Below are 24,897 nucleotides of genomic sequence, written 5' to 3'. Positions count from 1 at the left end.
CTAAAAATGGAAGCTTTGCATTTAAGATAAAAGTCAGGAGCTCTATAAATATAGAACAACAATCTAGATAGTTGTATCTGTGACCTATCCAGTAGAAATAGTGCATGGAACACATAAGTAGAAAAATACTTTCTTTAAAAAATCTTGAATAGCATGGAGGACAGGGGGTGTTAGAGAGGAGAATGGAGTTGGGAGAAATTGGAAGGGGAGGTGAACCATGAGAGACTATGGACTCCAAAAAACAATCTGAGGGGTTTGAAGTGGTGGGGGGGTGGGAGGTTGGGGTATCGGGTGGTGGGTATTATGGAGGACACGGATTGCATGGAGCACTGGGTGTGGTGAAAAAATAATGAATACTGTTTTTCTGAAAATAAATAAATTAATTTATAAAAAATATCTTGAAAGGCTAAAGTGAAAAAATTAAAGTTATACAGTTTTTTAAATTTATTTTTTATTTTCAGCATAACAGTATTCATTATTTTTGCACCACACCCAGTGCTCCATGCAATCCGTGCCCTCTATAATACCCACCACGTGGTACCCCGACCTCCCACCCCCTACGCCTTCAAAACCCTCAGATTGTTTTTCAGAGTCCACAATCTCTCATGGTTCACCTCCCCCTCCAATTTCCCTCAACTCCCTTCTCCTCTCTATCTCCCCATGTCCTCCATGCTATTTGTTATGCTCCACAAATAAGTGAAACCATATGATAAGTGCCTCTTTCTGCTTGACTTATTTCACTCAGCATAATCTCTTCCAGTCCCGTCCATGTTGCTACAAAAGTTGGGTATTCGTCCTTTCTGATAGAGGCATAATACTCCATAGTGTATATGGACCACATCTTCCTTTCCATTCGTCCGTTGAAAAGCATCTTGGTTCTTTCCATAGTTTGGCGACCGTGGCCATTGCTGCTATAAACATTGGGGTACAGATGGCCCTTCTTTTCACTACATCTGTACCTTTGAGGTAAATACCCGGTAGTGCAATGGCAGGGTCATAGGGAAGTTCTATTTTTAATTTCTTGAGGAATCTCCACACTGTTCTCCAAAGAGGCTGCACCAACTTGCATTCCAACCAACAGTGGAAGAGGGTTCCCCTTTCTCCACATCCCCTCCAACACATGTTGTTTTCTGTCTTGCTAATTTTGGACATTCTAACTGGTGTAAGGTGATATCTCAATGTAGTTTTAATTTGAATCTCCCTGATGGCGAGTGATGATGAACATTTTTTCATGGGTCTGATAGCCATTTGTATGTCTTCGTTGGAGAAGTGTCTGCCCATATATTCTGCCCATTTTTTGATACGATTGTCTGTTCATTATAGATCCTGGATATCAACCTTTTGTCTGTACTGTCATTTGCAAATATCTTCTCCCATTCTGTGGGTTGCCTCTTTGTTTTCTTGACTGTTTCCTTTGCTGTGCCGAAGCTTTTGATTTTGATGAAGTCCCAAAAGTGCATCTTTGCTTTTGTTTCCTTTGCCTTTGGAGACATATCTTGAAAGAAGTTGCTGTGGCTGATATCGAGATTACTGCCTATGTTCTCCTCTAGGAGTCTGATGGATTCCTGTCTCACATTGAGGTCTTTTATCCATTTGAGTTTATCTTTGTGTACAGTATAAGAGAATGGTCGAGCTTCATTCTTCTACATATAGCTGACCAGTTTTCCCAGCACCATTTATTGAAGAGATTGTCTTTTTTCCACTGTATATTTTTTCCTGTTTTGTCGAAGATTATTTGACCATAGAGTTGAGGGTCCATATCTGGGCTCTCTACTCTGTTCCAATGGTCTATGTGTCTGTTTTTATGCCAATACCATGTTATACAGTTTTTTAAAAAGATTTATTTATTTTAGAGAAAGAGAGAGAGACATCAGAAATTGGAGGGGCAGAGGGAGAGGGAGAGGGAGAGAGACTCTCAGGCAGACTTAGCACTGAATGTGGAGCCTGATATGGGGCTTGATCCCATGACCATGAAATCATGACCTGAGCCAAAACCAAGAATTGGACACTTGACTGGCTGTGCCACCCAGTGCCCCAAGAGGTATGTAGTTTTAATTATCTCATAAATGTGAATAAAGCCATTAACTTTATTTTAAAAAAAGATTTTGATAGTCCTGACTTAGAACTCAGAATCACTTTGCTCATTCATAAATCGTGGTCCCATAAATCAAATTCTCAACTTTTCAATACTTACGGGGAGAGTTTTTAAGGAGGGTGTGGCCAGAGGTGGCCACAGGGGGGAAAAAAAATACCCCCTCTGTCTTATCCTTCTGGGTCACAAGTTAGTGGTAGTTAGATTTGCAATAACAACCTTAGCACACATCTTGGATTCCTTGTATTTATTGTGCTATCTCTCCTTCAATCAGAGGCTTGTGTGTTCATTTGTTCAATCATTCATTCATCTATCTTTCCATTTGGAATAAACATTCCTCCTTCAGAGGACCCACCCTCCCTACAAGGCAGTGAAGCTTTCATGTGACATGTTTAGCATAGGATAACCGGATCACAAATGGTCATCACTGTAAAAGCAAACGTGTATCACAGCGGGAAGGATATATATATCCTTCCATATATATATATGGTGATATATATATATATAAAATATATATTAAATATATATATAATATACAATTATATATATAATAAATATATATATATATAATAACATGAAAACTTCCTGCTTTCAGCTAATATTTCTAGGCAATCTTTACTCAAAACTCAAAACTCAGCCTCTGATACCAACATCCCTCTTTTTAGGTAACTGAAAAAATGTAATGTGAAACAAAAGATATTCCTTAAAATTGAAAGCTGAAAGTTACAACTTTCACGTCAGAAATAACAGGCCAATTTCATTTCAAATGCATGCTATTTCAAAATGGCATCATAAAAGAATGATTTATTCACGTATACTTAATTAACTTTTTTCACAATAACAAAAGGAAGTAGACGCGTGATAGAACCAACATTGCTTGAACACAGACATTCAGTGTCCACTTCCAGAATAATACAGTGGTAAAATTAAAGCTTGCCATCATTATGGACTGCCTTTTTCTCAGTTTGCATTTGTGTGGCTACACATGTATAAGGTCTTTTCTTGTGAAGCAATGAATGGTAGACATTATCCATACAATGCCTGCAGAAAATCAGCTCCCAATGTGATAAGGACGTGGCTGTGGCCACAATGATGAATTTTTATTAAGAATCACTTTTTAAATGACAGAGAGAACCAGAAGGTGAGAGCTGTTCAAGGCAAGGAAGAAGAAGGGAAAACAAATTAGACTAGATCTAGAGGGGCACCCAGGTCGCTCCATCAGTTAGGCACCTGACTATTGGTTTCAGCTCGGGTGGTAATCTCGGGGTCGTGAGATTGAGCCCCATGTCCTGCTCTCATCATGGAGTCACTCTCCCTCTCCCTCTGTCCCTCCGCCTCCTGCCCTATCTCTCTCTGCCTCTCCTTCTCTAAAATAAACAAATTTAAAAGAATAGATGTAGGGGCGCCTGGGTGGCTCAGTGGGTTAAAGCCTCTGCCTTCGGCTCGGGTCATGATCCCAGGATCCTGGGATCGAGCCCCACATCGGGCTCTCTGCTCGGTGGGGAGCCTGCTTCCTCCTCTCTCTCTGCCTGCTTCTCTGCCTACTTGTGTCTCTCTCTGTCAAATAAATAAATAAATATCTTAAAAAAAAAAAAAAGAATAGATGGAGAATAAGAGTCGTTTTGACCAAAATGCTGAAGTAATTAATAGTCTTTTAACGAAATATTTTGTATTACATTAGTAGTCTTGGTTATTGCATTTTTCTCCTGCTTTCACTCTCCGAAAAACTTGAGAGAGTTATGGAAAGGATATGCTTACTATAAGGAAGGCTCCTGGCTGAAAACTGCAAGAGGGTGGCCACTATTTCAGGACCCTGGGATGTCTGTGCTGGAAAAAAATCTGGAAACATTCGGGGTTTTAACTCTGATCAGTACACAGTCCTCATTTATCATGGCTTTGCTGAGACTGTATTTTGGCTTGACCAAAAGAGAAGTGCTATCGACTAGCAGTGTCTGCTAGGGGCGTAGAGACTGTGAGTGATGCTGTACATGCTCAGCCTTTGCCATCTCTGAGTTAGTTCAAACCCATCCTCATACAGATGTGAAAACTGAGGCTCCAAGATTGCTAAATAACTTGTCCCAGCTCTCATAGGAGCAAAACCTGACAAGAGCCCCATCCCCCAATTCCTAGCCCTGTACCTTTTCCATTTCCTATTTCTACTAGATGTGCTGTTATTTTTTTTTCTAGTAAAGACACATTGCCACATTTATGTGAATCAACAGGGAAAAAAAATACAGCAAACTTTGTTGTCAAGCAAAGAACATCTGTAGGAGCTCATCTTAAAATGAAAAAGCTGAAAATTATATCCCACTCTAAACATCCCCTACTTTGAAAATGGGGAGCGGGGGCAGATAAAGGACAAAAGTCATCTCTATAGTCTGCAATAGACGGTATCGATTCGGCAGGGCCAAGAGCGTGTCAATGTTATATACGGCAGCAGACCGGATTGGTGCAGAGGAGATAGTATTGTTCAATAGTCATAAATAATAATTATGTACAGGGATTGTCTCACTGATGCTCCATTCCCCTGCCTTCACTAATAATCAGAATCTGGTTCTCCCAGAGACCACCCCTCACTCTTATTCTAACAAGGCAGTAATTCTTTCTCGACCCATGGAAAGTACATACATCTCTGCTAAACATCCTTCCGCACTGGCATGTAAGGTGATCATAAGTTTAATTAAAGGTCGCGACAGCATCCTGGCCTCTGGTGCTCCTCACTCCTATTGTTCCTAGAGAGCTGCCTCGGAGCTGGGCTCATCCAAGAAAAAGAGTCCTTGGGCTTCCGTGCCTGTGTTCCCATCCTATCTCACCAGGAAAAAGAAAAAAAAAAAGACTCTTGACAGACTTTCTTCATGGACTCTGGGTCGAGACTGAAATCACCACCCAGGTTTCATGTTTTCTTTTGAGGGACAGCGGTTCCACATTCCCTCAAAATATTTAGAGGAATCGTAAAAGCCAAAGTAAAACTCAGTGAGGACATTTCCATTAAGACTCAGGGTGGGCCAACACTCAAGTGATTAACACCCAGGTCAGTCCCCACTGACAGGTGAAGACGGACAGAGCTTCAAAAGTAGTATCAAATACAACACACCTGCAAAGGCACGGCTCAATCAGATGCATGCCTAAAATCTCAGGTGTCCTCATAAATGCAGCCTTTTGTGTGGAAAAGAATGTTTTTGTGTCAGATGGCCTAGCTTCAAGTCCTACCTATGTTTCTGCTAGATTGATGAATTACAAGTCATTTCTTTTTTCTCACCTGAAAATGGGGATAAAAATCGCCACCTCACAAGATCAGTAAGAAGAAAATAATAAGAAATCTATATTTAAGGACCTAATGACTACATCTTACACAAAAAATGATGAATGATTTTTAGTGGTTTTGAGTCCTTGTAGGCTATATGAACATGAGCAGGACAGCTAATGGTTGAAAACGAGACGTTACGGTGATGTTGCAAAAGATACTATGGTGTGCCCAAGTGTAGGCTTGGAAACCAGACTTTATATCGTCCATATTCCTAGTTCATACAAAAACTCAGAGCAACAAAAACTAAAATCCAGGGGAAAGTATGGGGGAAGTGGGGTAGTCCATGGAGACATGGAAAGTGGCTGTAAATGCTTTCCCTGAGGGAGTATCTGCTTTTGGCCGAGACAGGTGCAGCTGTCCGGTCTGACTTCAGAATTACCGCTCACCCCTGAAGAAAAAGCCCGGCACATGTGAGGCTAGCTAGAGAGTATTTCGGGCTGAGCCAAGCTGTGGGGTGCCGAGGGGGGAGCAAGGAGGAGAGGGAGAGCAGCAGGAGACAGAGAGTCAGCAGATCAATAGAAGCACTTTAGGGTAATGGCCGCAGCTGCAGAGGAAGAGCGGGGCTGGGCGGCAGGCAGCTCCGTCACTGCCAGGAAAGGCCCATTTGCAGGAACAAAGGGCTTCATCTGTCCTGTCAGGCCCAAGACCTCACCCAGCAGCTGCAAAAGCAGGACGCCTCTCCGTGTGCCAGACGGGCTGCTGGCTACCTGCTGGCTTTGCCCCATGCCAGCCTTCTAGAGTTTTCTAGAAGAACATGGAACATGGAACTGGGAATGGGTTGAGTGGGTGAAGCATGCTGACACCAGGGACAGAGCAGGGAGGGAGGGGTCCACAGCCCTTGTGAGCCCTGCCGGAGAGCTGTCGCGGAGGCTAGGATCCATGGATGTCCACAGAGAGGAAAGAGAGCCCCCACTTCAGCCAATGGCTGCAAATTCCTCCCCAGGTAACCTTTGGACAGAGCAACTTTCAAAAAGTGGAAAAAGTGACTGGTTTGTTCTTCAGGCTTTGTTCCTTTCCCAAGTCCCTCTGTAGAATGTGCGCCAGAAAGGAAAACCAGCTTTATCCAACATGGGAAAGAGAATAAGGGCAAAACTGGAGGTCTGGCAGCTCCACGTGCCACAGCGAATGCCAAGTGGGCAGCAAAGTGCCAACCTTTTAGGATAATCTTGACTGAGTAAATAGCTTACTGTTCTGGATCATGAGCCATGAACGTGGCATGGGGGCCTGGTACTATCGTGATCAGTGGTGTTAGAAAATGAAGAAGCAAAGTATAGAGGGTGATGTGATTTGTCTGAGGTCACATTGATTTGTAAGTGGCAGAGCTGGAGCTCAAACCTAATCAAGTCTGTCCAACACTGTATCTTGTGCTTCAGACATTCACTCTGTACCAGCTAGAGTGGGTCTGGGCACTTGCATTTACCACAGTAACACTCAGTGTGTTTGCTCCCTCCTGAGATGTAACCAATGAATGTGTCTTCTTACATTAGTCGGGGTTCTTCAGAAAAACAGAACCAATGGGATATATAGAGACGTGTAAAAAGGGATTTATTCTGAGGGATTGACTCACGTAATTATAAATAGAGGCTCAGAAGTCTGACTGTCTGCTGTCTGCAAGCTGGAGGCCCAGGAGAGCCAATGGTGTAACTTCCAGTCCAGATCCAAAAGTTCGAGACCCACAGTATCCAATGGTGTAAGTCCATTCGTTTGAGCACGAATGGCCAAGAACCAGCTGCACCAATATCCAAGGGCAGGAGAGATGGATGTCCCCAGTCAAGCAGGGAATGCATTTGTTCCCCCTCTACCTTTTTGTTATATACAGCCCTTAACAGATCAGATGAGACCCACCCACCCTACCAATTCAAAGGCTCATCTCTTCCAGAAACATCCTCCCAGTCACACCCAGAAAGAATGCGCTACCAGCTCTTTAGGCATCCCTTAGCCCTTAGTCATGGTGATAGGTAAAATTAAATCATCATAAGAGATGAGGGTTGCTGGAGGAGAGGAAGTTGGCAGATTGGGTAACTAGGTGATGGACATTAAGGAGGGCACATGATGTCATGAACATTGGGTGTTAAATAAGACTGGTGAATCATTGACCTCTACTTCTGAAACCAACAATAGATCATATGTTAATTAATTGAATTTAAATTTTAAAAAATACATAACTAAAAAATTAAACCCTCACAGTCCCCAGAAGCTCTACTAGGGTGAACTCCATGGTTGTAAGTTTTTTGAAGATTGTCATACAGATTTCTGGAAAAGAAGTCATTGATCTAAATATAAATGACTATAGTAGAGAAATTCATGGCCCAGGCCCAGGCACATGGGGGAGATTATGTTGCATGGTAGATAAGAATGCTCATATTGGGAGGTGTTGGTGAAGCATCTACCACATGCTGAGTATCTTACATCAAGTTGCACATGTAACCATCCCTCTGAAGTGGCTATTCTTATAGAGATGAGGAAAGAGTTCTGTACTGTTTAGCTGCAGGAAATCTTTCAGCTGATGAGTATTGTGGCCCAGATTCAAATGCTAAGGCAGCCTGACTTCAGAGCCCATGCTCTTAGCCACCATGTCTTACCACCTTTTATGGCTCAACATATTTCTCCTCTTGGTCATGGGTATATCTGGCAGGAGCATATTGTAAAAAAATAAAAATGAAAAAGAACAACTGGATGATCTAAAAAGCGTGAAATGTGAAATTCTATAGTTTTACTTTGGCTCATTAGAATGGAAGACCAACGTTTCAACACTCTTCAAGAGAACTTTTGTTGAACTAGATGTGTTCTGAGCACTTACTGAGCACTCCCATAGTGGAGATTATGCTAAAGGCTGAGGCAAGATAAACCAAAAAGACCTAGGGTCTGCCCTCAGAAGGCTCACAGTCTAGAGGAAGCATCAAGAAATACTTGTAAGGGGCACCCGGGTGGCTCAAGTAGGTTAAGCACCTGCCTTTGGCTAAGGTCATGATACCAGGGTCCTGGGATCAAGCCCACGTTGGGCTCCTCACTCAGCAGGAAGCCTGCTTCTCTCTCTCCTTTGGCCCTCCCCTTGCTTGTGTGTGCACTCTCTCTCTCCCTGTCAAATAATTAATAATTTTTTAAAAAACAAATACTTGTAATACAAGTGTAAGAGTCAAGATGTACACAGTGGGGGCGCCTGGGTGGCTCAGTGGGTTAAAGCCTCTGCCTTCGGCTCAGGTCATGATCCCGGGGTCCTGGGATCGAGCCCCGCATCGGGCTCTCTGCTCAGCAGAGAGCCTGCTTCCTCCTCTCTCTCTGCCTGCCTCTCTGCCTACTTGTTACCTCTGTCTGTCAAATAAATAAATAAATCTTTAAAAAAAAAAAATGTACACAGTGTGGTGTGAGAATACACATATTTTCATCAGCTGACTCTCCATGGGAGTAAGGGAAGTCTTCCTGGAGGAAATGACAAAATCCATAAATTTTGATGTGTATGAATTGGAGTTTCCCAATAAACAGATTAGGAGAAAGACATTCTTAAAAAAACAACATGTGTGCAGGATCTTGAAATGCAAAGAGATTTCTAGTTTCTGCTTAGGATGTCAAAAACCAAAAAGAGGATTGCTCCCACTTGACAAACTAGAAAAAGCTAGACACTCTACAAACTCTCATAATTTTTCTCTAATCCACCAAAGATCTGAGGTCACAGAGAAGTCAGCAAATCTGAAAGTTCATTAGACAGGTGCCTCTAAGGAAAGGCATGCATGAGTTTGCCTGGAACAGTGCATGGAAGAAAATAGGGCTGCCACACAAGGAGGTAGGAAGCTCAGCTTTTGATAAGTGCTCAAGGCTGAGAGAGAGCTGCCCTGAGAAAATAGACCCCCAGTACACACGAGCAGTGTGCTCTCCCTCACAGGATCTCTTCCACGGGCCTCACTGGATATAGATGGGAAAGAAGAAAGGCAAGCAGGAATCTGAAGAAAACCTCCTTCATATTATGGTCCCGGGAAGGAAGGAGATACTGCTGTCAGAAAGAAAAGAGACCCTATACAAGTCTTTCACATGTATTCCTTTCCTAGGGCTGCCATAAGAAAGGGCCATAGATTGAGTGGCTTCACGAAACAATTTTTTTCTCATAGTTCTAGAGGCTGGAAGTCCAAGATCAAGGTGTCATCAGGGTTGGTGAGAAAAGGATCTGTCAGGTCATTCTTCTTGGCTTGTAGATGGTCACTTCCTCCCTCTTCTTTCCTATCATCTTCCCTCTGTGTGTATGTCTGTGTCTAAATTTCCTCCTTTTATAAGGACATTCTGGATTAAAACCAACCCTAATGACCTCACTTTAACTGGATTATTTCTGTAAATATCCTATCGCAAGATAAGGTCACATTCCAAGGTACTGGAGGTTAGGACTTCAATATGTGAATTATGGGGAGGACATAATTCTACCCCAAACACACCAACATGAATCAAAAGACTTCAAGCATCAGGGGAAGGGCAAAAGACTTTATCCAGATGATTAAAAAAAAAAAAAAGTCATATACTAGAAGAAAATACTTGCAAAGCATTTAATTAAGAACTTATATCTAGAATAAATAAAGAGCTCCCAAAACTCAATGATAATATAATTTTTAAAAAGGGCAAAAGGATGTGAACAGATATTTTACAAAAGATATACCAATGGCAAATAAGAACACACAATGAAGCTCAAGATCATTAGTTATTAGGGAAATGCAAATTAAAACCCTAAATAAGATACGATGCCTACTAGATTAGGATTGGGGGAGGGGGGGAATAATACAAATTTCTAACAACACTGTTACTAGAACTTAAATTTTGGTGATAGAAATTCAAAATGGCACACCCACCCTGGAAAACAGCTGGACATTTTCTTGTAAAATTCAAGGAATGACACGTTTACCTTGCTGCTTAGCAATTCCCATCCTGACTACACAACTGAAAGGAAAAGTGTGATTTTACACAAAACCCTGAAAGGCAAACATGTATAGTGGCTTTATTCATCATTATCCCCAGAAATCCAAATATCCTTCAACGGGTGAAGGGATAAACAAGCTATGGAACATATATAAAATAGAACACTACTCATGCAGCTATGGATAGATGCGAATAAAGCTCAAACGCATCATACTAAATAAAAAAAAGCCAGAGTCAAAAACTCCAAAAACGTCTGGAAATTTCAAACCTAAAAGGACAGAAAACAAATCTGTGCTTGTCAGGGGCAAAAGGCAGGAGAAGGCATTGACTTCCAGGGGCATGAGGACAATGCTCAGCATGATGAAATTGCTCTGTATCCTGATTGTGATAGTGGTTTCATGGTGGTTGGCACTATAACAGATGAGTTTTACTGCATGTGGACTGTATCCCAATTTAAAAATACTTAAAAAAAAAAAAAAAAAAAAAAAAAAAACATGGGGCGCCTGGGTGGCTCAGTGGATTAAGCCGCTGCCTTCGGCTCAGGTCATGATCTCAGAGTCCTGGGATCGAGCCCCACATCGGGCTCTCTGCTCAGCAGGGAGCCTGCTTCCTCCTCTCTCTCTGCCTGCCTCTGCCTGCTTGTGATCTCCGTCTGTCAAATAAATAAATAAAATCTTAAAAAAAAAAAAACTATGCAAAGATATGTGTGTGTGGATTATCCTGTTGAAGCGTTACACGTTCCCAACAGCAAAGACTTGCAGTATAGGAAGTAGGGAGGCGATGAATGTGGGAGGATGTTGACCAAGAATGCTCTTCCTATTTTTGTCCCTTCCCCTCAACAAGGATGGTTCTCAGTTCTAAAACTTTGAGAGGAATAGAAGTCATGGATAGGCATTTGGGTTTCACAATGGATTGGACGATAAGGACAACTAAATATCCAAAATTCTACAAGTTTCCAACTGACCAACAACCATAAAATCTATAGTAGATGGCATGTACCACAGAAGTAGGCATATATTTTTATGTATACAGTTCCATGTTATACCAAAAAAAAACCCACCTTATAACTATATTACTTGTTCATAACTAATATTCTTTACAGGTACCAGGTTTGGTTTTCAGTATTCCTTACAATTCTTTCTGCTTCAAAATCTTGCATACAGGCCTTTAGTGATTTAGCTTAGGGAGTTGATGATTTATGTTTCCATTATGAACATGGTTATTATATTTGAAGACCTGATCATGTCTCTCTATTGCCATGGTATTGATCATTCACTTCCCCATATCATCTATAAGAGACTCTGTTCTATGCATATTGACACGCCATGCTCAATGTCAAATTTTCTAACATTCCCTTCATTTCTCTGCTAGTGTTAATCTCTGTGTTCTTGATTTATTTTTTGTGTTTAGCTTCTGCTTAGCTAATTCAATTTTCCACACTGTCAATTCTACTTGTTAATGCTTCCGGTGATTATTTTAATTGTTTCATCCAATTTTCATTCTCTTCCACTGTTTTTCCTCAATCTCTTCTTGCTTACTAGAAGTGATATCTCAATTTCTGTCTTAGGAAATGAGTCATAGCACCCTTCTATAATCCAGAATGTCATGTGTGGAATTTAAATTTTATTTCAATCTCAAGTTTCTTTTAGCTCCTAATAATTTGGAGCCCAAGGGACCTATGTTCCCATGTTAGTTCTGCCTTTTACTAGCTGTGAAGATTTGGGGAAGGTAAACTCTTTGCATTTTAATTCTGTTTTAGTAGATGCTGTTGATGCTCAACTCCCATATTGCCTCAGGCCACCAGAGTTCCCAGCTTTACACATGAAGTACCTACTACTTTCATCTCCTCTGTGCGAGCTCTGTGTGCAGGCCACAGGAGTTTGCTCTGCCACACTCAGCTTCAACTCATGGCATATGGGAAGCACTCCTCTGGAGTGGGGTAATTCTGAGACATAGTTGACACAGTTTTTCAGAAGACCTTAAACAGATTATGGACTTTTCCTCCTTCTTTCTCTTCCTTTCTCCATGGCCATACCTGTGTGTCCTAGAATCATCTTCCAAATAAACTATCTGCACCCAAGTTTTTGCCTCAGGGTCTTGGAGGAGGCTAAATTAAGATAGGCATCTGCCTTCTAACATGTTCATTGAGGTTCCTCTGGTTGGCTGCTGGGAGATTTGTATTTCTTCCTTGGTCTGTCCATCTTTCCCATAGATTTCCAGATGCCACTTCCTGTTCTATGGTATTTGAACAGCCCGTTCCAAAAGACTTGGTAACTGTCTGTGAGACTAGATGGTAAGGCCCTGAAATTCCTAGATGAAGAATCAAGCAATGTCCAGCTCATTCACTGGCAGGAAAAGATAGGCAGTTAGTTCATAATCTAATCATACAATGGCCTTATTTTTGTTTAAGGAGCTCCCTCTTCTCTCTTATCCCCCAATTAAACATGCTTCTATAATCTCTTTAGAATTCCAAGTAGATGACACCCCTCTCCTTTTGTAAAATGAGAATTAGAATACCTACATATTGTACCATCCCAAAGAGAACCCCTTGTTTTTATTTGTTTGTTTTTGCCTTGATGAGAATCACCCTGACAATCTGTGTGAACATACATGTTATGCACTGAATGACAGAGATAGGAATAAAAAAACCTGAGGTGAAAGTCCCCTACTTTCTTTCTCTGTTCCCAGAATGGGGGGCTGGATTAAGGAGGTGCAAGTTAATGTCTTTAGAACACATTAATTAATAGGTTTATGAAATATCCCATAAATTCCACTTGATCTGAGGAGTCAAGATTTCCTCTGGACAGAGTAGTCCTGGGATTCAGTTCCTGTCTTCATATATTTTCACCCAAAAGGGACTTGTCTTCTTTCCCCAAAGCCGGGGAATTCCTAGGACTCATACTGAATAGCTGATGAGATTTGTGGATTCAACAGTCCCCAGCCCCAGTCTTTCTACCCTATAAGGGGGGGGGGGGGTCAGGGCCCTCATCCCAGGTTGATCTTGTTTTTTTGATAATTTAAAGATGCACATGAGGGGCACCTGGGTGGCTCAGTGGGTCAAGCCTCTGCCTTCAGCTCTGGTCATGACCTCAGGATCCTGGGATCAAGCCCCACATCGGGCTCCCTGCTCCGAGGGAAGCCTGCTTCTCCCTCTCCTGCTTCCCATGCTTGTGTTCCCTCTCTCTCTCTCTCTCACTTTCTGTGTGTCAAATAAATAAATAAAATCTTAAAAAAAAGACTTTTAAAAAAAGATGCATATGAATAAAGATTATGCCAAATTAAATCCTGTATTTTGATCATTTAAAGGCGTGTATGAATAAAAACGATTCTAGACTAAATTCAAACTCAACCCTGTTCATGACAATGGGTTCTAGAATTATAACAATTATATTGTCCAAAGGTTTCTATTGGTTACTAGTAATTGCCCTTGAGTTTATATTGTTTTTTCCCATGTACTCACTGCAGGAATTGCTTGTGTCTTTTTTTTTTCTCTCCCTCTCTCTCTGAAGACAGCTCTTCACCTTTAACCCTTGTGTGCCCACTGTGGATCAGGCATTGTGTTGTGTGCTTTAGGAAAATTACCTGATTTAATCTTCACAGCAATTATGAAGAGTAAATGTCCTTTCTCCCATTTTAACAGATGCCAAACACAGACTTTAAAGTTGAAGTCACAGAGTTAGAATGTATATTTAATTCCTCTTGCTGCAAAGTTCATACATTATATACTACACCATGTTCTTCTTTTGAAGGAAGACTTTGGGTCTGCTTTAAGGAGTTCATTGCATTTTATCATTTACCCTGACTACATCCCATATTCCCAGCTTCTCACTTGGTCAGTCTTAAGCTCAACTTCTCTTGATGAATAATAAGGAGATACTTGATGAGTCATTAGAGTCAGAACCTTGAGAGTATGTAGCTGCTCTGGGATTCCTTCTATGACTGCTGGGTCCTATGGTAACCCCTGCCTTCACTGGGTCAGCGCTGGGATAGGGAGACATCAAATGAGATAGAAGAAATAAAATACTTTCTCTCCTGCTTTTTCTCATTTAGTCTCCTTCTTCACTTTGTAGGCTGTTCTGTTGATTGGTCTGTAAAGAAAATGGGCCAAAATATTCTTGGAAAATTACCTCCCCCAGGCCAGAACTGAGGAAACCAAGCAGGTAACAACTATGTTACACATGTCAATAGCAATTCCCTGTTTCACTTTCTGACAGATGAATTCTCAAAGGCTTTGACCAAGGTCTGTTTATTACTAAGGAGTCTCCCAAATGATGCTGGCAAGGACCCATCACTTATTATCCCCTTTCTCTAAGGAGCTGGAGTATCAGTGGTTTTGATCCTAAGGATTGTGGCTTCAGGGATTGTGTTAAACTCTAGAAAGAATTACCATTTTCTTTTCATGTGTTTAGGGGCATGTATATATTTTTTGGATATAAGATCCAAATTCATCTTTACTTTCTTAAGGAAGCTATGACAGAGGTTGCTAAGCATTTAGCAAATCTATTTTCTTTTCTTCTTAGGCACACAGGTAGTTAAATCTCTAATCTCCCTTGCAATTAAGTGCAGCCATGAGATTGAGTTCACTCAATGGAGTTTGGGCAAAAGATGCATACCTCTTTTAACCTCAACTATAACACTTGTGTGAATTTTTCTTTTCTCTCTATCCCCTCATCTTGTGAGTATATGTCCATATTGCAGGGTACTCTTGGTATCCACATCTTAAGGATAAAAAAAAAAATCCATGGCATGTTCAGATGCTGAGTAACTGGCTTCAGTTACTTCACCAGCTGAACTTGATGTAGATAGGAAATGCACATGTATCCTGATAGACTACTGAGTGTTTATCAGTTACAATGGTCAGTATTATCTATCATAACTATTGGGTCAAAGACCCAAAAGCAGTTAGAATGAATGCTAGTTTTCCTTATGTCTTCAGAGTTCAGAATGCTTTGCAACCATGACCAAGTACCCCCCAAAAGTCCAATCCTTTGATCTAGGCACTTACCCCATAGAGAAAGGGTTGCACTTGACCAAGGTCACCTTATTAGTTTAGGAGGAGCTTGGGTTCCTAGTCAAGTTTTCTGATTCCTGCATTCTTATCATTTTACTTCCTAGCTCCATATTGTTTCAAAGAAAAACTACTGACCATCAGAGAAATGGGCATGTCAGCTTATCAAGGAACTCTTAAAAATAGCTTTCCTCATGGTCAACATTAATAAAATAGGACTTAAATAGGTTTTGTTTGTTTGCAGTCACATCCACAAGGATTTGGCTATGTGCAACAATAGTAGAAGTACTCAATAAATACATGTTGGGTGAAATACTTGTTTGCATACAGGGATATATGGATATGTTGGGGAGAATTGGCTTCAGCTGGTTGGGTCTGAGTCTCATGTGGCTGGAAGGACATTTTGATATCCACTCCAAGACACAAAGGAACATTACCATTCCTTTCTTTATTCCCATACTGGTATGCTCACAGTGCATCTGTAAGCCCAATTATAGAACAGATTCAGCAGGAAGGGCGGGGCATCATTCAATGCCCATCATTTTTCCAGAACATCACTCATGTGGTCAAGAGCAGTGGGGGGGGGGCATGAAGGGCACTGAGGAATGAGGGCAGAAATTTGGAAAAAATAACTTAGAGAAGTAGAGAGACAAGGAAAAGAAAAAATAAAGACTTTGTTAAAACTATACATCCCTACAAGCTCCTTCAGTATGGTCTAGGACAAGATGCCAAGGTTACCACAAGAACAGTTGTGACAACAGCCTAAGAAGCCTCTTCCCTTGCCAAACACAGCTGCTCCTGTACCCACCTGACAAGGTGTGATGGTGCTCAGGCAAGTAGGTAAGTGAATATATAGTCTGGCTGGAACTGCAGGAGTCTGCAAAAACATGGCAGGAGACAATGTTGGAGTGAAGATCAGACCCAGGGCTCAAAGGCCTTGAGTCGAGGTCAACTATTTTGAATTACATGTTCATGGAGGATAAAGTTGTTCTACTTCACAAGCCAAGTGCTTCTAGGCTGTGTTTCAGAACTCATGTTCTCCAGATCTCTTAGGTCAGAAAGTTCTCTGCTCTCCTTCATGGACCTCAAATACTACAAAGGGACCTTCACAGAAAGTCTGTCCTGATGGTCAGCGCCAAACTAAAAGGGAAACAGCAAAATGGTTTCTTGAATGTCTGGACAATCTTGTAGCCTGGCATAATCTCCTTTACTCCAAATGTCCACCATTGTGATGATCCACCCAAAAATCATAATCCCAGAACTTCACATTTTATTCTCTTGGAAACATCACAACATGCAGCCACTGGGCACTGAAGTGAGATGCCTTATTACAGTCATTTGAATGGGGGACACAAGTTACAGGAGCAGATATTCTACTGGGGCAGTCATGGGAATAGTAGCAAGGGCTGAAAGAATCCTACCTATCTCATACAAGAAACTGCACAATATAGTGGGGACAGTATAGATGGCAACCATCTGCAGAAGGCTTGAAATGAGGCTCTTTGGTAGAAGAGTTATAGCAAGTTCTTTGTTAACAAGTTATTTTGCTATTCTGAGCCTCAGTTCTACATTAACAATGAAAACAATATAAAAATAATAATAATGATGACAAAATTTAATGAGAACTACCCATGTGCCTAGCCCTGCTCTAAGAACATAGCATGCATGATATAATTTAATCGTCCCAGCAATAACATGTTAGGCATTACTATTATGCCCTTAATAGTTAGGTACTATGATGATTTTTCTAATAGTATCTTATACCACAAGTCTGTTCTAGGAATTTAGATAAACTTATCTAAAGACAAAGCATCATTTTAATAATAATAAATCACATTTTGGAGATTCCTCCTCTATTTGATTACATCTATCTAACTATCACCTATCTATCAACATCTGCCTTGACTTTCCACTGTCCTAGTGCATCTACTATGTTACCAAAGCATATTTTAAATGACAATATTAAAACACCTAACAGCACTATTGTTATTCATTGCATATATGCCTTTCTCATGGTTGTGAATTCCACCTGCTTATTGAACAGCAATATTTTATATGTCTTTACACCTCTACTAACTAGAACACCTGTGTTCTATAAACGTTTAAGAAGATCTGATTGTAGTTAATCATATATTAGGTATTTACCATATATCAGGCAATATGCCAAGAACTTTAAAAACATTATTCTGATATAATCCTTACTATAATACTATGCAGTCTCATAATTAAGCATGCATTAGTATCATAAGGAGGGCTTGTTAAAACACAGAACTCTGAGTCCCATGTCCAAAATTTCTAATTTAGTAAATCTGGAGTGGGGACCTAAGAATTTACATTTCTAACAACTTACAGGTGATGCTGATGTTGCTGGACTAGGGACCATACTGAGTATCATTGCTATAGTTACCATCTGCATTTTAGAGATAAGAAAATTAATCTCAAATTGTTGAATAACTAGATGTGTTGGTTTTCTAAGGCAGCTATAACAAAGTACCATATACTTAGTGCCCTACACAACAGAGATCTATCGTGTCATAATTCTGGAGACTGGAAGTCCAAGATCAAGGTACTGGCAGCATTGGTCCCTTCTGAGGGCTGTGAGGAAAGGGCCTGTTCCAGGTGTCTCTCTGGCTTCTGGTGTACTGTGGACAATCTTTGGTGTTCCTTGGCTTGTAGAACCATCACTCTGATCTCTCTCTTGACGTCCATCTGGTGCCTTTCCTCTTTACCTGTCTCTGTCCATTGTCCCTTTCTATAAAGAACATCAATCATATTGGATTAGGGCCTACTTTAATGAATTTCTATTCACTTAATTACCTTTTTAAAGACTCTATTCTTAGGTACTAAAGGTTAAGACATCAACTGATGAACTTTGAGGGAACACAGTTCAACCACGTTACCAGCCCAATCTCAAGGCCATACACCCAGTAAGCATTGGAGATAAGATCGAAACCCAAGACTGTCTGATTCCAGATCCCACACTTGGAATCATTTCACTGATTTGTCTCATTGGTGAATGAAGTAAGTGAATAAATATACAAGTAGATCAAAGAAATTGCTAGAGGAAAAGTAATTAAAGCCATGCTTTTTATGTCAAGTGACAAACAACAACAACAACAAAAAAACCAACACCTCTTCTCCTAGTACCCTGCAAAGCACAGGAGACACTTGAGCTGTGACATCCTCATTGGTCTGATACCAGAGTGCAGACAAACATGACTAGTGTACAACTGTCATTCAAAGTGTCCCAGTCAAGAAGTTTGACTTTTCTGTCTTATTGGCAAATACCACAGAATTTTTGGGGCCTCAAATTAAAAAGTTTCCATTTGAATTGACAAAGAAGAAGTCAAACTCTCACTCTTTGCAGATGATATGATACTTTATGTGGAAAACCTAAAAGACTCCACTCCAAAACTAAAATTTAGTAGTGTCAGGATATAAAATCAATGTAAAGAAATTGGCTGCATTTCTATACACCAACAACAAGACAGAATAAAGAGAAATTAAGTAGTTGATCCCATTTATAATTGTGCCCCAAGTCATAAGATACCTAGGAATAAATCTAACTAAAGAGGCAAAGAATCTGTACTCAGAAAACTATAGAAAACTCATTAAAGAAATTGAGGAAGACAAAAAGAAATGGAAAATGTTCCATGGTCATGGAGTAGAAGAACAAATACTGTGAAAATGTCTATGCTACCTAGAGAAATCTATACATTTAATGCAATTCCTATCAAAATTCTGTCAACTTTTTTCAGTGAAATGGAACAAATAATCCTAAAATTTATATGGAACCAGAAAAGACCCCAAATAGTCAGAGGAATGTTGAAAAAGAAAAACAAAGCTGGTGGCATCACAATTCCAGACTTCAAGTTCTATTACAAAGCTGTAATCATCAAGACAGTATGGTACTGGCACAGAAACAGACTCATATATCAAAGAAACAGAATAGACAACCCAGAAATGTACCCTCAATTCTATGGTCAACTAATCCTCAACAAAAAAGGAAAAAATGCCCAATGGAAAAAAAGACAGTCTCTTCAACAAATGGTGTCGGGAATATTGGACAGCCACATGCAGAAGAATGAAACTGGACCATTTCCTTATACCACACACCTAAACAGACTCAAAGGGTGTGTATGAAATACCTCAATGTGAAACAGGAATCCATCAAAATCCTTGAAGAGAACACAGGCAACAACCTCTTTGACCTCAGCTGCAGCAACTTTTTTCTTAAAAACATTGCCAAAGTTAAGGGAAGCAAGGGCAAAAATGACCTATTGGAAGTTCATCAAGGTAAAATGCTTTTGCACAGCAAAGGAAGTAGTCAACAAAACCAAAAGACAACTGACAGAATTGAAGAAGATATTTGCAAATGACATATCAGATAAAGAGCTAGTATCCAAAATCTATAAAGAACTTAACAAACTCAACACCCAAAGAACAAATAATCCAATCGAGAAATGGGCAGAAACATGAACAGACATTTCTACAAAGAAGACATCCAAATGGCCAACAGACAGATGAAAAAGTGCTCAACATCACTTGGCATCAGGGAAATAAAAATCAAAACCACAGTGAGATACCACCTCACACCAGTCAGAATGGCTAAAATTAACAAGTCAGGAAATGACAGATGTTAGTGAGGATGCAGAGAAAGAGGAACCCTCCTACACTGTTGGTGGGAATGCAAGCTGGTGCAGCAACTCTGGAAAACAGCATGTAGGGTCCTCAAAAAGTTGAAAATAGAGCTACCCAATGACCCAGCAATTATAATACTGGGTATTTACCCTAAAGATACAAATGTAGTGATCCGAAGGAGCATGTGCACCCAAATGTTTATAGCAGCAATGTCCACAGTAGCCAAACTATGGAAAGAGCCCAGATGTCCATCAACAGATGAATGAATAAAGAAGATGTGATATATATATATACAATGAAATATTATGCAGCTGTCAAAGAAAAACGAAATCTTCCCATTTGCAATGATGTAGATGGAACTAGAGGGTATTATGCTAAGTGAAATAAGTCAGTCAGAGAAAGACAATTACCATATGATCTACTGATATGAAGAATCTGAGAAACAAAACAGAGGACCATAGGGGAAGGAAGGGAAAAATGAAACAAGATGAAACCAGAGAGGGAGACAAACCATAAGTGACTCTTAATCTCAGGAGACAAACTGAGGGTTGCTGGAAGGGAGAGGGCTGAAAGGGATGGTGTGGTAGGGTGATGGACTTTGGGGAGGGTATATGCTATGGTGAGTGTGGTTAATTTTGTAAGACTGACCAATCACAGACCTGTACCCCTAAAACAAATAATACTTTATATGTTAATGAAAATAATAAAAATTAAAAGTTTCCATTTGTAACTGACTTTCTTGGACCTTCCTTCATCTAATCAGAAGGGATATCTGGCCATTTCAGGTGAGCTTGGTCCACCACCTGCAACGGTAGTGTCCATTTTTTTCTGGAACAGTTATACAGGCTTCTCAGTACTGAGAGTGGAACAGCAGTGGGAGGGGGACAGGAGCAAGGTGGGGAAAGCGCTAGCTAGGTCAAACAGCATGGTTGCATTTTCTCCCTGACTCTTGAAGGCTGAGATTTGTGGATAACATAAAAGGTTACAGCCCCTCTTTGGAAGCCACAAATAACCCTGCTTGAGCCATGACAGCTCAGCAGCCCTTGGCGTGCCATTACACATTTCTGCCTGGGATTCCAGCAGTGCATTTGAGCAGCTGGCCCCAAAGTGTGGTCTCCACAGAGCGTGTCGTAGGAGATCTGGGTCGCTGGGGAGCCGTTCCCTCCTATGACTCAATGCCCAGAGACAGAGCTCAATCTAATGAAATTACATACTTTCTGGAGTGATTAATAAACATGGTCTATTTCTCCATATGGGACGAATATTCTTAAGAGAAAGGAATGTGAGTTTGTGGGGGTGCACCCATGTAGGGCTCGAACTCCACCTCCATGTAATGATAGCTAAAACTCCAAGATCTTGGCACAGAGAACCTAAGAAAAGACTCTTTAAAAATAGAGGTAACCCCTCGCCCCCAACACACACACACACACACACACACACACACGAGAGCATGTAAAACTTGGTGAACTCTGGACAGTTCTGAACTCAAGCTAATGGTATTACGTCATGGGAGTTTCTTGATTTGAACACTGTACTGTGGTTGTGTACATTATTATTATTGGGGGAATCTGGGTGAAGTTTACACAGGAATGCTGCCCTGTTCTTGCAGGTTCTCATGAGTCTTAAACCTGTTTAAAAATTACTTTCAGGGCGCCTGGGTGGCTCAGTGGGTTAAGCCGCTGCCTTCGGCTCAGGTCATGATCTCAGGGTCCTGGGATCGAGGCCCGCATCGGGCTCTCTGCTCAGCAGGGAGCCTGCTTCCCTCTCTCTCTCTCTGCCTGCCTCTCCATCTACTTGTGATTTCTCTCTGTCAAATAAATAAATAAAATCTTAAAAAAAAAAATTACTTTCACCAGGAGAAAGGGCAATTACAACAGCGGCAACAACAAACACAGAGAGTTTTAAATACTCTTGTGACCAGGCATCATCATCGTTCATAGAAGGCATAGTACAAAACATTCTTTAAAGCATTACGATCATTTCCAAGTCAATTTTCTTACATGGTCTACTGTTGGATATAGGTCTCCAGCTAATGATGTCCCTGCCTGAGTCATGATTTGACATAATAAAATGGTATGAAAAGTGCCCACTGACTCCTTCATGTAGGTAAAAGTCACGAAGTTATTGATGTCCAGCACTTCAATGCATCCAGAGAGCAGCTGAAAAGGGCCCAGCCTGAATGTCAGCACTTTCCACGTGCCCCAAACCTGCAAGGCATGGCCTTTGACTGTATGCAATGCTGCTTCCAATATTGGTGGATCTGGAGCAGGAGACAAGGATCACACACCCCTAAGCTTTTGTCATATTGGTCCACTCAATGGACCCATCCCACTGGGTTGTCCAACATCCATGCCCACCTGTCCTCAGGACCTGGTTTCATGGCCACTGCAGCCATGGCACCATTAGATACTTTCAGAATCATTATATAGAAAATTCTCTTTACCAGAATGATGTTATACATGATGTAGAAGGCTCTTCCAGTGTTTACTGAATTAATAATTACACTCAAAGTTTTCTAATTCTTATAAAACTATCCAAGATATTTTTTTATTCAACATCTTCATAATCATTTCCATCATTCTGTGTCAGAAAACCTATTTAACTATGATCATTGGGACATCCTATGATAATTAACTTGGACTAATGAGTGCATATTAGAAATAATATGAATTAATCATATAGTTTCTCACAGTAACTATTATATACTTATTAACTAAAATGAAACTATTTCATTATATTACCAACTCATGCATTTAAATAAGTCCCTATCAGCTGACTATCAGCTCTGCTTGAAACCAATACATGGATCTTTAAGGCCAGTGGGCTCTCAGTCACAGGAAATGTTCATGAGGAAAATATTCAGACACTTTTAAGGGAGATAATTGAAAAAACAGATCTGTTTGCATAAATGTCTCTTAAATCCATTAATCAATAAATCAATGAATAAATGAATGCTTAAGAATACCTTAAGTTTATTCTAACCTTGCAATACAAGGATTCTAGCTCCTCTACCCAAAGTGGTAGGAATTTAGCTATAAACATGACAGATAAGATACCTGTGGAGTTTTCATTTCAGTAAACTAAGGAGAGAGAAAAAAGGAGGGAATAATACAATTTCAGATACACATAAAATCTATGAAGGAAAATAGAACGAACAGAATAAGAGAATGGAAGATTGTTCTACATAAAAATGTTCAGGTTATTTGTGCCTTTGTTTTATACAAACATATCAGAGTACATAATTCCAAAGATATGTGATCTTACATTTTAACCTTTCTGATAGGTGTAAGGTGATATTTCATTGTGGTTTTGATTTGCATTTCCCTGATAATGAGTGATGATGAGCATCTTTTCATGTGCCTGTTGGCCATCTGCATGTCTTCTTTGGAAAAATGTCTATTCAGGTCCTCTGCCCATTTTTAATCAAATTATTTGTGGGGTTGTTTTGGTGTTGAATTATATAAATTGTATATATTTGTATATATATTTGGATAAGTTGCACATAATTGTATATATTTTGGAAATAAAATTAAAACACTAAAAACAACAAGTATTGTTATAGACACAGAGTAAAAGGACCCTTGGTACCCTGTTGGTGGGAATGCAAATAGGTGTAGCCACTGAGGAAAACAGTTACAGAGTTTCCTCAAAAAAATTAAAAATAGAATTACCATATGATCCAGAAATTCTACAATGGGCATTTACCCAAAGAGAATGAAAACACTAATTCAAAGAGATATATGCACCCCAATGTTTATTACATTATTTACAATAGCCAAGATATAGAAGTAACCCAAGTGTCCAGTGATAAATGAATGAAGATGTGGTGTTGTGTGTGTGTGCGTGTGTGTGTGTGTATCTATATACATAATGGAATATTACTCAGTTATAAAAAAATGATGTCTTGGCACGTGCAACATGAGTGGACCTAGAGGGTATTATGCTCAGTGAAATAGGTCAAGCAGAGAAAGACAAATAGTATAGATTTCACTCATTGTGGAATTTAAGAAATAAAACAAATGAACAAACAAAAAACAGAAGAGACAAACAAACAAAAAAAAAAACAGGCTTAAATACAAAGAACAAACAGGGGGTTGCTGGAGGAGAGGTTGTGGGGGGGAGCTGTGAAAGAGAGCAAGGGATTAAGGGCAAACTTACTGATGGGCACTGAGTAATGTATAGAATTATTGAATCATTTTATTGTACACTTGAAACTAATACGGCACTGTATTTTTTTTGTTTCCCCCTTTTTTATTTATTTTTATTTTACTTTATTTTTATTTTCAGCATAACAGTATTCATTATTTTTTTTAACTGCAATTTAAAAAAAATTTTTTTTTATAAACATATATTTTTATCCCCAGGGGTACAGGTCTGTGAATCACCAGGTTTACACACTTCACAGCACTCACCCAAGCACATATCCTCCCCAATGTCCATAATCCCACCCCCTTCTCCCAAACCCCCTCCCCCCAGCAACCCTCAGTTTGTTTTGTGAGATTAAGAGTCACTTATGGTTTGTCTCCCTCCCAATCCCATCTTGTTTCATTTATTCTTCTCCTACCCACTTAAGCCCCCATGTTGCATCACCACTTCCTCATATCAGGTATTCATTATTTTTGCACCACACCCAGCCCTCCATGCAATCTGTGCCCTCTCTAATACCCACCACCTGGCTCCCCCCACCTCCCACCCCCCACCACTTCAAAAACAATCTGAGGGGTTTGAAGCAACGGCACTGTATGTTAATCATACTTCCATTTAAATATATATATATTGTGGTCTTATTCTCGACCCATGAGATGGCCAAACCTTGTTTTCTACTGTGAAACTTCTCTATTGGACTTTCCTTGCAGCATACTGGGAATATTCTTCTCACTCTCCTAAATGCCAGGGAGATTGTACTCCTTGAGTTGGATGAGTCTTAATGAAAAAGACAATTGAGTCCTGTGT

This window comes from Mustela nivalis, assembly GCF_964662115.1.
Source record: "Mustela nivalis genome assembly, chromosome: 8".
In the NCBI taxonomy this organism is placed as follows: Eukaryota; Metazoa; Chordata; class Mammalia; order Carnivora; family Mustelidae; genus Mustela; species Mustela nivalis.
Note: the sequence above shows the minus strand (reverse complement) of the source record.